General features: G+C 31.6%; 1 non-coding gene across 1 annotated transcript; it reads left to right on the forward strand.

The window, feature by feature from the left end:
• Window positions 1-4,361: 4,361 nt before the first annotated feature.
• Window positions 4,362-4,468, forward strand: LOC115701665 (small nucleolar RNA R71). Its single transcript, XR_004008655.1, has one exon. It is a non-coding gene; the product is annotated as a small nucleolar RNA R71 (small nucleolar RNA).
• Window positions 4,469-15,727: the final 11,259 nt, after the last annotated feature.

Here is a 15,727-nt window from a genome sequence, read left to right on the forward strand (position 1 = left end):
ATCAGACTTCATGGTTGAGTGCACCAAAATGAATGATGATCCGGATGAGCTAGTTTCCGAACTACAGTTCTAGAAAGTCTACGTTGATGGAACCTTAAATGTAAAGGGCGCTGGAGCAAGAAAAATCTTGGTCTCTCCATAGGGACACCAACTCCAGAGTGGTATTCGCCTTGAATTCCCTACCTCGAATAATGAAGTGGAGCATGAAGCCATGATATTTGGCCTGCAATTAACCAAGGAAATAAAAGCTCATAATATTGAAGTATATAGAGACTCCTAAATAGTCGTAAATCAAATATTCAAAGAGTATCGGACCATGGGTGAAAGAATGGTTGCCTACGTATCTCGATCTAGGGAACTATTGTAACATTTCAAGAGATATAACATCCGTAAGATTTCGACAGATCAGAATTCATTCGCGGACATGTTAGCAAAATTGGCAACAGGTCTAGAAATAGAGCAGTACGGAATAGTGCCAATTGATCATCTGAAAGCCCCAAGCATTGAAACACAGTGGGTAAATGTCATTGATCATTAGAACTTCTGGATAGGCCTAATCTTCTAGTTTTTGAGTTCTGGAGAGCTTCTGGCCGACAGGTTTGCTACCCGGAAGATTCAGTATCAAGCTTCCAGATACGTCATTCTAGATGGAAGACTTTATCGCAGGGGGTTGTTTAATCCATATTTGAGATGCATAGCCGGAACAGAGATTGGCGTTGTCATTCATGAAGTTGACCAAGCCTGTCCAAGAAAATTCTTTGACAAGGATACTTTTGTCCAAATATGAAAAAATATTGCATCAAGTATGTCCAAAAGTGTAAAAAATGGCGGCGCTATGCCAAGGTTTCGCGAGCTCCACCAACAGAAATTACCCTCATGAACAGTCCATGGGCTTTTGATGTTTTGGGAATTGACCTGGTAGGTTATCTTCCGACTGGGAAAGGAGGAGTCAAATACGCCATAGTCGTTGTTGATTACTTCACCAAGTGGGTGGAAGCAGAATTGATGAACACAGTCACCTCCAAGAAGGCCCTAGACTTTATCATCAAAAATATAGTATGTCATTTTGACCTTCCACAAAAGATCGTATCAAACAGGGCCGGCCAGAGGGTAGGGCAGCCGGGCCTCGGCCCCAGGCCCCACAATTTTAGAGGCCCCGAAAAAATTAAAATTGATATATATATACATATAAAAATAAAAAAACATATAATATATTAATATTTAACTCAATAAGTTACATGAAAAATGTATGGCATAATTGGTAATCGGGGCTTTTGTTGGCATTGAGGTTGTGGGTTCAATCGTATAAAAAATATATTGAAGTAATTTATAATTTTTAAAATATTTTAACATACTATTAATAATAAATAAAATGTATATTTATTATTTTTTTTTTAATATACATAATTTAAACACATTATTTTTTTTTCTTTCAAATGTGTTAAAATATATAACACTTTAATAAATATGCTCTTAATAATTAAATATTACTTGATTGAGTTATAGTTTACGTTAAATAAAAAAATTAAAATTGATATTGTGTCAAAATTTAATTAAAATTTATTTTAAATTTTTATATAAAAAAGGCCTCATTTCAAATTTCGCCCTAGGTCTTTCATCACCTTAAGACGGGCCTGGTATCAAATAACGAGAAATAATTTGATAGCGATCACCCTTCACTGACTTTTGTTAGATCACAATGCAATTTTAGCAATAGTTAGGTCCAACAATAATCAAAATTTTCTTCAAGTCATGCTACATATTCTTAGTATTAGTGTATTATCGGCTTATAAATTGACAACTTAACTCACAATAACCAAACCACCTACTAATTACTAGACACAAAAACACAATACATATGACAAATTATATAACTAAACATATAATAATAAATAAGAATGCTCTCCCAAACTTATTAAACACATTGTAGATTTTATACAGAGCTAAATTTATAGCTCCAAGGTGAGCAGAATTGGGTAACAGGACTTAATTAAACATAAAAGAAAGAAAACATATCTGAAACTCTTGACAAGCATATCAAAATTTTGGTTGTGGCAACACTTTGATGTGAAAATTTGAAAAGAAATTCGAAGTGGACCATATTTTAAGTTGCTCGTAGATTTCATACGGGGCCAAAGTTTATGGGTCCAAGGTGAGGAGCCTTGTCTCCTCAAAAGAATGGGTTTTTTTTAGCATCCCTTCCAGGTGCCATGGCTCCATAGTGGGGTTGAGGCTCCTTGGACAAATTTTTTTCTCTTTTTCATTAATTTTACGGAGCCAAGGCTTTGCCTCTAAGAGCCATGATTTCTAACGTTGTGTTTTTTTTACATATTGCACGATTCATCTTATATAAGTAAATAAAATAAAACTACACCTTCTAAAACACAATAAATTAAAATGTGTTTAACAAAAATTAAATTTGAAAAAAAAAATGCTAAAAGTAAAATTGGGTTGCTTCCCAAGAGAATTTCATTTAACGTCTTCAGCTTGACGCTCACTTCTCTTCAAACTCAACTCGAGTCAAGTCCACCTGGTGCGTCCTTGAGTTCTAAAATATAATATGTGATAAATATTATTTTATTGTTGAGAATATTATTTTAATTATCCCAACAAAACAATATTTTCATCCGATGTCGAGCAGCACAAAATTGTTCTTTGGTTTTCTTCTTCTTTTAAAAATTTATTCTTTGATGGTCATTCACCACCTCAACTCTACAACAAGTAGGAATATCTATTGCTTAAAAGACATTAAATGTTACCTCTTCATCTTGCACATGCGACTTCAATTCTCCCTTTTGTACATCAATTAGTGCTCTTCCGATAGCTAAAAATAGTCTTGCTAGTATGATCAGAATATTTGCATCATCCTCCATATTGAGAATAAGAAAATCAACAGGAAAGTTAATTTTACCAACCTTTACTAGGATATCATCAATCACTCCATGAGGATGCTTAACTAAACTATCTGCCATCTGTAATGAAACAGTAGAAGGGTGAGTTTCTCTCAATTTTAGTGTTCAGAAGATAGAGAGGGGTATTATATTCACACTATCCCCTAAATCACATAAGGCCTTTGTTTTTAACCGAGTCTCTAATAGAACATGGAATATTGAAACTACCCAGATCTTTGAGCTTGATAGGTAGTTTCTTTTGCAAAATTTTGTTACACTCCTCAAGAATTATTATTGTCTCATATTCCTCCCACTTTATTTTCTTCGATAGAATCTCCATAAAAAAAATTAGAAAAGGGAATTTTCTCAAGTACCTCAACAAAGGAAATATTGATATGCAGCTTCTTGAATACTTCTAAGAGCTTGGAAAATTTCTTATCAAATTTATTTTTATGAAGCCTTTGAGGATATGGAAGCTTTGGTATAGGCTCTTCATACTTAGGCTTCTCCTTCTTAGGAAGGTCTTCAGCAACATTTTCTTTTGCTGGACTAGTGACATGTTGATCTTTAGTCTTCTTTTCCTTGTCTTTCATTGTTGGCCTTTCATAACTGGTTCCACTCCTCAAAGTAATGGTTTGATATTTCTCTTTGGGGTTTACCACTATTGAACTAGGTAAAGTCCTTTGATTTCGGTCTAACAAAATTTTTGTAATTTGACTCATTTGAATTTCTAACTTACGAATAGATGATCTTGTTTCAATTATGAATCAGTTGATTGTGTTGGGAGATGGTTTAAATTTGGTCACTTGAAGAGGTGCTGATGGCTGCTGTGGTATTTGTGGTCTTTGAGGGCTATAATATTGTCTAGGATAAAGCCCATAGGTTGGTCGATGTGGTGGATAAAGATGTGGATATTGTAGATATTTTGATTATTGCCCTTGATTATTATTCCGTGATAGATTAGGGTGATTTCTCTAAATAGGAGTATAAGTGTTTGAGTAAGGATTATTATTCAGCTGTCTTAGATAATTGCCAATAACTTGGATTTGCTTTAAAGGAGTATCATCAATATTATTATTATTATTATTATTATTATTATTATTATTATTATTATTATTATTATTATTATTGGCAACAGTATATTGTGTATAAGGATGAGCTCCTCTCCAAACATTTTACAAGTGGGTGTAGCTTGTAATTACATTGCTTGCCCGGACATTGAGTTTTACAAAGTAATTTGGGAAGTAAGCATAGCAATAGGATCAACATCTAGAACTCCAACCACTTTCTTATTTTCTCGTTCAAATGTCCAATTATACTTATTCCTGGTCATCTCGTCTAACAATTTATGGGCTTTATTCCCACTTTTACTCATAAATGTACCTCCAGCTATTATTGCCTCAATTATTTTATTTTTTGTTTTATCACATAGACTGTTATATAAAATTGTGCACAAACATTCACTTTTTGATGTCATGATGAGGACACTTCCTGTGTAGGTCTTTGAATATTTTCCAAGCATCATATAGTGATTCTCCATTCAATTGATAGAAATTATTGATCTCTCCTCTTAAACGAGCACCCTTGGATGGAGGAAAGAATTTGGCAAGAAACTTTTGAGCAAGTTCTCCTCAGTAGATATTGAGTTAGTTTGTAGTGAGATAAACTAACTCTTCGCTCATCATAACTTACTTCATTCATTTTTAATGTAGCACACAACTCCAGAAAATTAGTTATGTGCATGTTTGGACCTTCATTAGGCATCCCCCCAAATTAAACACCATTTTGAACAATCTGAATTATGGCGAGCTTGATTTAAAGTTGTTTATCTCTACAGTGGGTGGACGAATACATCAATAGATCCCCTTAACAGTTGGGAGTAGGGGTGTTCGCGGTGGAGGGTGTGGGTTGTGGTCTTTTTTTCAAACCAAACCGCATATGCATTTTTGTAGTTTCTCAAACCGCAACTACATCGTGAGATCTTCAAACCGCAAAAACCACACCGTAAAAACATGAAGTGGTGCGATGCTGTTTGAGCAATTCACACTATCATCATTATCAAATATTATAATAAAATTTCATAAATTGATCTCATAAAGTTTTAACAATACATTGAAAAAAATCTTATTAAAGTTTAACATCTCAGCATATATACTAATCATCAAGTCATTATATTGAATTGTCCCTACAAAATTATGTAATATACACATATATTACATACATTTGTTCATATATGAAAAAAATAAGATAAAAATTTGAAAATTTTGTAATATATAGTGTGATGCAATTTGGACCATAATTATTATATTCAGATCCGTAAACCACACTGCACCGCACGATTTGACAAAAATACAAACCAAAATTGTACCACAAAGAAGTTCAAATCATATTATTTGTGCGGTGTGGGCGTTTTGTGCAGTGTAGGCTGTTTGATGAACACCCCTAACTAGGAGTACGTAATCTCATAAAGGAATGTTAGCCTGAGCTGTGTTTCCAGCATTAGCGACATTGGCTAAATTAGGTTGATTAGCCCCATTGTTGTTGTTATTATGAAGGCCATTATCTCTATGAGCGGTCATTCTCTCCAATCGCTTTTGTTTTCGATTTTGCCTACAAGTTTTTTCAATTTTAAGATGAACAGGCACTAGTGACTCAAAACCTTATCGTCACGTAAACTTTATTAATCTTGAAAATTAAGAAAATAAGAAGCAAACCAAATTAGAACATGTTAGAAAAAACAAAAGTTGAATGAAAAATAACTAATTTTGATATTGTTTTAATATTTAGTCTCCGACAACGGCACCAAAAACTTAATAGTAAAATTTATTACGCAAGTGTACGTATTGTTTTAAGTAATAAAGTGCCTAAGCACGAGAATCATCCTAAGAAGACTATTACCAAGTACCAATAATTATTTTTCCATTTTCTATTTAGCAAGTAAAAATTGAAGGAATGTTATTAAATCTATGAAAATAATTTAATTATGAAATTAAAATAAGCAAACAATGATTAAGAATATCAAATAATGGAGCCTAGGCTATTAATTTCATCAACTTTACAGTCTATTTATTTTACTAATTCATTCATCATTTCCTCTTTCTATTTTAATAGTGAGTTAACTAAAATGAATCTTATTCTTTCTCGAGATATAAAATCTCAATCTCTGTGTAAATTTTTTACGTATCCTTGATAAATTTTAACATATAAAAGATATAAGAATGGAAATTCTATTTTCTACACAAGTCATACTGGTACTATCGTCTAATATGTAATCTATGTCTATATAGCTATAGCATTTTCAATTCTCATCTCTCGAATCTTGAATTGGAATCATAAAACATACAAATAGTGATCAGTTATTCACAAGTATTAAGCATAAATCATATAGATTACAATAAAGAGAAAAAGAATTAATAAAACATTAAAACAAAATAAAATAGAAAATAAAATTATTATCGTTGACCCCAAGATAAGAAAATTAGTACATGAAAATCATGTTCATAATGATTGCATTCATTATTCAAAATAAGAATATAAACAAAATTAAAGAAGAAGAAAAAAAATGATGATAAAAATTACTAAGTAGTTGCTATAAATGAGTTTCTGAGTTTAGAGCTTTCAAAGCATACTAAATATACTAAAATTAACATGTTTATATATGCTAAAAATGTTCTCTAGAAAATACTAAAAATCTTTAATTTTTTTTTAAAAAAATACACTTAAAAGTCGCAGCTCGGGGTACCGAAGTCGTGGCTCCTCTTAAAAATCTATCTTTGTCGCCCTATCTTTTTTAAGAAAAAAAAAGCTTCAGGAGCTGGAACTCCCTATGGTAGAGCCGCAACCCCTAGGGCTTTCTTGCTCTATTCTTTTTCCTGCTTTTTCACAAATTTAACTTGTTTTCTATTTTTTATCATATATTCCTAAAATAAACGAAAACAAGTGTAAAACCAAACTAAATTAACATAAAAGACTCTAAAACATCAGGGCTCTAGAATTTGATTCTCTAAAGAAATTAACAAGTCTATCTTAATCAAATTATTCATATTATGTATGGTCTAATTAGGGGTTGCATTTTTCTTAATGTGTTTATGAACGCAGGGTTGTTGTATATTTTGTCTACAGAAGTAATTAATTATTGAAAATTTCACTTAGACATTCCTTATGAAAAAAGGACCCGAATTCAAGACCTAGACTCTGACTCGAACCATAACCCCAACCCCGGACTCGGGACCCAAATTTGGTTCTCAACCCAGACCCTAAACCCAACCCCAGGCATGAGTTAAATAAAAATAATAAACAAAAATAAAAAATAAAATTTGTTCTTAAAATTAAGAAACAAAAGTAGTTTATTTTTCAAAAACAATGTTTTTTTTTAAAAAAATCTACCTTCATTAATATTAATATGATTAAAAAAATTAGTTAAAAAACAAAAGTAAACACCATCTAAATATACCAATTTTTTTTGTCGTGATGTGTATCATTATGTCAAGATCTGTAGAGTAATATACATAAAAAAGAGTGAGGCAGTAGTAGTACGTACGTGCCATTTCAAAAAAAGAAGGCAATTAAAAGTGAGAATTAAAAAAATGGCAATAAATCGTCAAAACAAAGAAGAATAGGGACGTTTGATCCAATTATAATAAATGAGATGATGCGATGTACGACCGAAGAGATCTGTTTTTGAAAGACTATGTATATATGTACACATATATATATTATTGTATATCTGTATAGAAAATGATAGCCAAGCTGATCAGATACTGTACACTCATGTATATATATAATTTAATTAATTAAGTGGTTGATTTCATTTTGTCACTCTATTAATTTATTTTAATACATAATGACACAATCGAGATTACAGATATGGAAGGGTTATATATTGGTAGTGAATTAATTTAAAGTATATGCAACATAACATATATTTGGTGCTCATTTGGGGTTTATATAACAAATAAAATCAACTAATAATCTATATGGAATGGGACCGAGAAAATAATTTAGGGAATAAATAGTACAAAACCAGAATAATTATATTTGATCAATGTATATGATGATGATAGGACCTACCATATGGAGCACTTTCAACAAAACAATAATGTATTGTAGTGTTGTAGATGTATATTATTATTATTATTTTTTGTTGGTATTTTGTGGTTAACATGTACTGTTTGATAATATATCGGTTGATAAGGGTATAACCCACATGCAATGATCAATGAAATTCCAGGCTGCCAAGAACAAAGAACAAATTAATATATTTAATATATACCCCTATAGGCTATAGCCTTATGCTTAATTAGTCTGTAATTTGATTAAACTATTCATGAAAAACTGATCAAGATTTGCATTTGTGCAACTTGCTAACTGATATAGCTAGCTTAATCAGGGTCTTACTGTGTTTTGTCGGATCTGACCACTGATTGTATAGAAATAAATATTTATATATGACTTTATTAACAAAAAATAGATATACTATGTGGGTAATAATTTTATCTTTAATGAATTTTTATTTATCAAAATATCACTTATACATATATATTCATTTCAGCCCAAATATCAATTTTTCATTTTTTCTTCTTTTTTTTATTTCATTTTTCTTTTCAAATTTAGCATTTAGTTTCTTTTTCCTTTTTTTTCTCAGATTTTCATTTCAACACTACCTTCCAGCCATTATCCTTTCAAAATGCACATTCAAAACCCACAAAAACTACATCCCACCCATAACTTTCGCCATCTTCTTCTTCCAACTGTCTCCTTTATCAGGCTTTTTTTTTTTTTATTATATATCTTTCGTTTTTTATATATAATGATTATTACCTGTGGCTCTGTTTCTCCATCTCCATTGCCAAAAAGTTTCAAAAATGGGTCATAAATTAGTTGCTAAGGCTAAAGAGAAACATCCAGTCATCGATGATGATGACTCTGATTTTTCTCCCCTCGTAGCTAAAGGTGTTAGACTTTTATTTGGGCTTACATTAAATTTTATCGGTTTTATTAAAACTTGGGTTGATTGGATAATTCTTTGCTGTGTTAGCCCATGTTGTTGGTGATCAATTGTTAATGGGCTTAGCATCTGTGTGTAAAGTCTAGGTGAAGCAGAAGTGTGGGCTTTTCTAGTTGACTGAAGCCTTTGATGAGCAGGCCCAGCCCAACTAGGGTTTTGTAGCTAAGTCCCCTCCCTAACTCTATAAATACATATTGTCTCATCACAATTGTATACCTTTTGATAATCAGATAAATAAACTGCTTCTGATTTAGAGATCTAGGGAGGAAGACTTAGTTGATAGTATTGTACTATCAAAGTGGAGTAACTGCTGTGGATCAAACAGAGATAATTGCTATGGATCAATCAGGTACACATACCTAATTATTATATATTACTATTGTGTTCTATGTTATATACAAATTGATCTTGGGGTTTATATTAATTTATCTATCATGTGGTATCAGATTGCCTATTGTATATGATTTAGAACCTATAATTTTTATAACAATTAATATGTATATGTTATTTTTTTCCAATTACATATTAATTTCGTTATTATTTTATGTTGAATTTTTTATTTTTCGATCTTAAAAGTTTAGGGGTTTTATTCCTCATTAAATTCTCTTTCTTTTGATATATTACTTGCATAAAATCATTGAGTAAATTAGGAGAATTTTAAGATTAATTTTTTAGGGTTTATATATTTTCTTTATGAAATTAATTTTGTATTTTTCAATTTTATTGATTATAATTTGAAATTGATTGTGCATATCTCATCAATAATTGATTTAAAATGTTTGTACACCTTTAATTTCCGAATTGGAACACATATTTGGGTTACTTTCTTCTTTAGTTTTCGGATTTATTTTAGATTAGATCTACCTAAGTTTATGTGTTTTCACATGAAATTAATATCGTAGATCTATTAGAAATTGTAAACCAATCAAAATCCCTCTTTTTCCCGTCCGTTTCGTCACTTTTTTGGCCGGAATTTTGTCCCGACCCGCTCGGGTCTGAACCGGGTCGCACAAAACCCATTTTTTTCAGCCATGGAGGTTGCTGGAGGTTGAAGACAACCTGCTGGGACGAAGCCCACTCGCGGCTGCCGGAGAGTGAGAGAGAGTGAGGTAGTTTCGTAACTCCGTTTTCGACGATTTTTTTTTTCAGCATTATTAGAATTTGATTTCTGATTTTTTGGTGATTTTTAATTAATTTTTTGACGCCGTTTAATAATTATTATTATTTTAATGATAATTATGCAGTTAAAAAATTATTAAAAATAATTTTTGATGATTTTTCAAAATCCGTAAATCATGGAAAAAATTTTGGGTTTCTTTTCGTTCCATATGACATAGTCACTCTCTTATTTAATTTATTTTGACTATGTAGTCTCCACCAATTTTCTTATATTCACATCTTTTGATTATTTGTTGTTCTAAAGTTATAAAACTTGGTTGTTTGATACAAAAATAATGTGTTAAAGTGGTCACTTTATTTTTTGATTATCAATATAATAAAAGCAATCATATATCTCTTTTGGAAATTTGGTTGAAAATTATTAATTTTCAATGATTGTTTTATCACCAAATTTCACATGTTGAAGAAAATATTATATCTTTTGGTTGACTATATGTGTAATTACTTGCCCAAAGGTAGTATTTACATATATTAGTTCACATTCCATGAAGTGAGTTAATATTAAATGTATATATTTTAATTATTTGCCCAAAGGTAATAATTTAAATATATAAATTTATTATTAGTTTTTTGCTTGAATTAATACATATTTTTAAGAATTTTATTTGCCCAAAGGTAATAAAATTCTTAAATGATATGTATTTTTTCTTTGTTGTTAACTTCATGAAGGTAGATCATGTGTGTGTTATATTCTCACCCCAAAGGGGAGTTTATAATGACCAGTTGACTCTACAATATTTTCTAATGCATTGCTCATATTGCTTATTCAAGTTTTAATTTTTGGATTTTTCGGTCTCCTTTCTACGAACAACAATACCGTTTTCATCTGAATTCTGAATGCTTCAACTTTAAGACATGGAAACGAGATGTGAAAATTACTTTAGGCATAATAGATTTGGACTTATGCCTTCGAGAAGAAAAATCTGCTGATCTTATCTAATATCAGAATTGTTGCCCAAAAATTCTTCATGCACATTGGAAAAATTCAAATCATCTTAGTTTCATTGCTATGAACCGTTTAATTCCTGAACATCTTTTGATGGTTTGCCAAACACCTCAAATACTAATGAGTTTTTCAAAGTAGTAGAAAAACTATTTCACACTAGTGAAATCGCTAAAGCTGGACATCTTATGGATGAAATGGCAACCATTAAGTATGAAAAATCAAAGGAGTGCGAGGTTTTATTCTGAAAATTATTCATGTTCAGTCCGAGTTGAAAGAACATAATATTCCTCTTCCCGGCTTTTACACCATTCTTTAAGTTCTTCATGAACTTCCTGCCTCTTTCAGTCTTATCAAGACAGCCTACAACACTTATAATAAAACATGGAGTTTTAGTGATCTAATTTCTCAGTGTGTAGCTGAAACAAGCAAGCTAACAAATTGAAAAGAATGAGTCTTCTCACTTTGTTTCTCACCTCAAGCCCAACAAAGGATAAAGAAAATATGAAGAGAAACAACCACAACCAGAGGCTAAAAGATTTCAAGAAGATAAGTGAGAAGGAGTCAAAGCTTAAAGTGGCACTTATGTTAGCGATGATGTTATCTATGTTGGCACACTTATTCTTGAATTACAATTTAGTGTTCAGATTATTTTGAACAGTAATTTCTTGATTCCTACTTTTAAAGTAATTCAGTTTCGCTTCCGCTTTTAGTTAAACAATGAATTTCTTTTCTTTTTGCCAATTATAGTGTTGACATTATGTTTGACTCATAATAATTGGAAACTATTTTTACTCTGATATTCTTTTCAAATTATCATTGATTTCCTTAGCTTCCTTTTTTTTTTAATGTTGTGAATATTGTGGATAAGAAATCTTATATTAAGATAACATCCTTATTATTATGGCACGATAGATCGGGTCATATTTCTAAAGAAAGAATTGATCGATTCCTTCTAGCTAAAATTCTTCCTCCTGTTGATGTTTCTGGTTGGAATACTTGTGCTGATTGTACTTGTGAAAAATTGACTAAAATAAGAAAGCAGACTGCTATCTATAGTCACTCTTTATAAGAGATTATCCACAATGACATCAGTGGACCTTATTCCACCATGTTGTGTAGAAACAAGTATTTTATAACTTTTATCGATATTTTTTCTTCTTTCTTCTTATGGTCTCACCTACCTGATCAAAGACAATCCAACGCTTTTGATAAAGTCAAAATCTTTCGAAATGTTCTTGAGAAATAATTGGGCAGAGTCATAAAATTTGTTCATTTTCATCGCGGAGGAGAATATTCTGGTTGTTATTCAGAATCTAAACAACACATGAGGCCTTTTGCTAAATATTTTCCAGAAAATTGTGTAGTTTCTCAATACACTATGCCTTGTTCACCTGAGCAAAATGGCGTTGCTGAAAGGAGAAATCGCACTCTCATGGATATGGTTAGAAGTATGATGAGTAGAACAAATCTTCCAGAGTTTTTATGGGGTGAAGCACTTATGACTGCAACTTATATTTTAAATCATGTTCCCAGTAAATCTGTTCCTAAGACCCCTTTTTGAGTTGTGGACTGGGCAGAAGCCTAGTCTGAATCATCTTCGTGTATGGGGTTGTCCAGCTGAAGTAAAGATTTATGATCCTAATTTGAAAAAGTTAGATCCGAGAACAAATCGCTATTATTTCATTGGTTATCCAATGCGCTCAAAAGGCTATCGCTTTTCCTGTCCTACTCGTGGTACGCGAATTGTTGAATCTCAGACTGCTAAATTTTGATGTTGTTGAAAATATTCATTCACCATCTCTTGAAATGGGGGAGTCATTTAAAGGAATTTTTATTCCTATGTCTTTTTCAAGAGATGATAATAATGGTAGTCTTATTCTTACTCTAGTTGATAACACTCCCATTACTGATGAATATATTGCTCCTAATATCTAAGATGACGAGGGTCCTATTATTGATGAGGAACCTATTATTGAAGAAGGTTTTGTTGTTGATGAGGGTCATGTTATCAGAGAAATCTAATTGTGGAATATGTCATTCAAAATGATGGTCAATAAATAGAGGTTATTCCAGAAGTACCTCCTATATGGAGATCTCAAAGACAAAAGAAGTCAACAAAGTGTCATGATAATTTTGTTTATCTTGGAGAAGGAGAATATGATATTGATCATTTTGTGGATCCTGTCACTTACAGTGAAGCACCTAATTGTCCACATTCTTCAAAATGGATAGAAGCTATGGATGATGAGATTAAGTTCATGGACAAAAAATAATGTATGTGTGGAAGTTAGTTCCAATACTTGATGGTTTCAAACCAATAGGTTGCAAATGGATTTTTTAAGAACTAAAAGGGAAAAAAAGGGACAGATTGAAAGGTTTAAAGCGTGTTTAGTGGCTAAAGGCTTTACTCAAAGAGAATGTATTGATTACACTCAAAATTTTCTCACCTGTTTCCACTAAAGATTTATTCATAATTATTATGGATTTAGTTGTGCAATCTGATTCAGAGTTGCATCAAATGATTGTTAAAACTGTTGTTCTGAATGGAGAATTGAGTGAGCAAGTCTATATGTCTCAATCTGAAGGCTTCGAGGAAAATGGAAATGACAATTTGTTTTGCAAATTGAAATGATCCATTTATGGTCTCAAACAGGCATCTCACCAGTAGTACTTGAAGTTTGATAAGGTTGTGACACTGTTGGGTTTCATCGAGAACAAGTTTGACTAGTGTATTTATATGAAGATCAGTGGGAGTCATCATATTTTTTCTTGTTCTTTATGTAGATGATATTTTACTTGCCAGCAGTGATTTGTCATTACTAAATGAGACCAAAAGTTTTCTGTCTACCAATTTTGATATGAAAGATCTTGGAGAGGCATCTTTAGTTTTGGAGATTGAGATTTATCATGATAAGAATTGAAAATTTCTTGGCTTACCTCAAGAAGCTTACAATAATCCTGTGCTCAAAAGGTTCAACATGGATTTGTGTAAAGCTGGTTTCGTTCCTATTCTGAAAGGGGACAAGTTCACTAAGCAACAATGTCCTGAGAACGACTTAAAAAAGGAGAAGCAATGAAGAATATCCCATATGCAAGTGCAGTAGGGAGTTTGATGTATGCTTAGGTTTGCACTAGACCTGATATTGCTTTCATGGTCGATGTTCTTAGGAGATATTTATCTGATCCTGGCCATGATCATTGGGTTGCAGCCAAGAAAGTTTTGAGATATTTACAAAGAACGAAGAGTTTTATGCTTGTGTATAAGCATGTCAACAATCTTTAAGTTGTTGGTTATTCAGATTCAGATTTTGGTGGTTATGTAGATGATTTAAAGTCAACTTCTGACTATATTTTCACTTTTGTTGGTGCTGCTATTTCTTGAAAAAGTGTTAAATAGACTTTAATCGTATCATCTACTATGTATGTTAAATTTGTTGCATGTTATGGGGCATCTTTGCAAGCTTTATGGTTAAAGAATTTGATTTTAGAGATACGACTAGTTGATTCTATTTCCTCTCCTATACTAATCTATTGTGATAATAATATTGTTGTTTTCTTTTCAAAGAATAATGAGATTAGTAGTGCTTCCAAATATAAGGAAATAAAGTATCTCACTATTAAAGACTTGGTTAAGAAAGGAGACATTGTGATAGAATATTGAGAGACCAAGTTGTTGTTTGCAGATCCTCTAACCAAAGGATCAAGTGCCATATTGTTTGATAAACATGTTTTTGATATAGGCATTTTATAATCTTTTGTTCCTTTGGGTTAGTGGGAGTTTCTTGCTTTATCTTTTGAGATTACATTTATATGTAATTTACTTGTTGATGTTATGAACTACTTTGTGGGCCAATACTTTTTTGATTATTGGATGTTTATGCTTTCAGTTAGGCTTTGTTATATTCTCGAGAATAATTGAATTGAAAGCATGTAGTTCATATCTTGTTGTGATCATTGTATTTTAAGTATATTTACTAAAAGACAATGATATTTTGTTGGCTTAATTTTTTAAGCAAGTTTAGTGACACTTACTTATTTATTAAGTAGTGTATGTTTAATTTCACTGGCTTATTTATTAAGCATCACGGTATCAGTGAAATTGAGGACTGATAAGGATATTATGTTATTTTAAATTGATCACATGTTGAACATAATTCCTTACCACACTACTAGACTTATTGACCATGTCGATTTAATACTTTGGTATTTGTGATTATGAATGTCTTTTGTTGAGTTAAAAACAATATGACTGTCATAGTTCATTATCAAAGGTTAAATTGGACCGGTATGTTGAGATGCTATCAGAGAACTATCATTTTTAAAGTGGCCACAAATGTTTTCCTGTTGTTCAACCCATGAGTCATTTTCAAACAAAATTATTTTGATATATAATATATATGTATTAAAATCAATGTAGCCCAAGTGGGAGAATGTTAGACTTTTATTTGGGCTTACATTAAATTTTATCGGTTTTATTAAAACTTGGGTTGATTGGATAGTTCTTTGCTGTGTTAGCCCATGTTGTTGGTGATCAATTGTTAATGGGCTTAGCATCTGTGTGTAAAGTCTAGGTGAAGCAGAAGTGTGGGCTTTTCTAGTTGACTGAAGCCTTTGATGAGCGTGCCCGGCCAACTAGGGTTTTGTAGCTAAGTCCCCTCCCTAACTCTATAAATACATATTGTCTCATCACAATTGTATACCTTT

The sequence above is a fragment of the Cannabis sativa genome, chromosome 8 (assembly GCF_029168945.1).
Source record: "Cannabis sativa cultivar Pink pepper isolate KNU-18-1 chromosome 8, ASM2916894v1, whole genome shotgun sequence".
Taxonomy (NCBI): Eukaryota; Viridiplantae; Streptophyta; class Magnoliopsida; order Rosales; family Cannabaceae; genus Cannabis; species Cannabis sativa.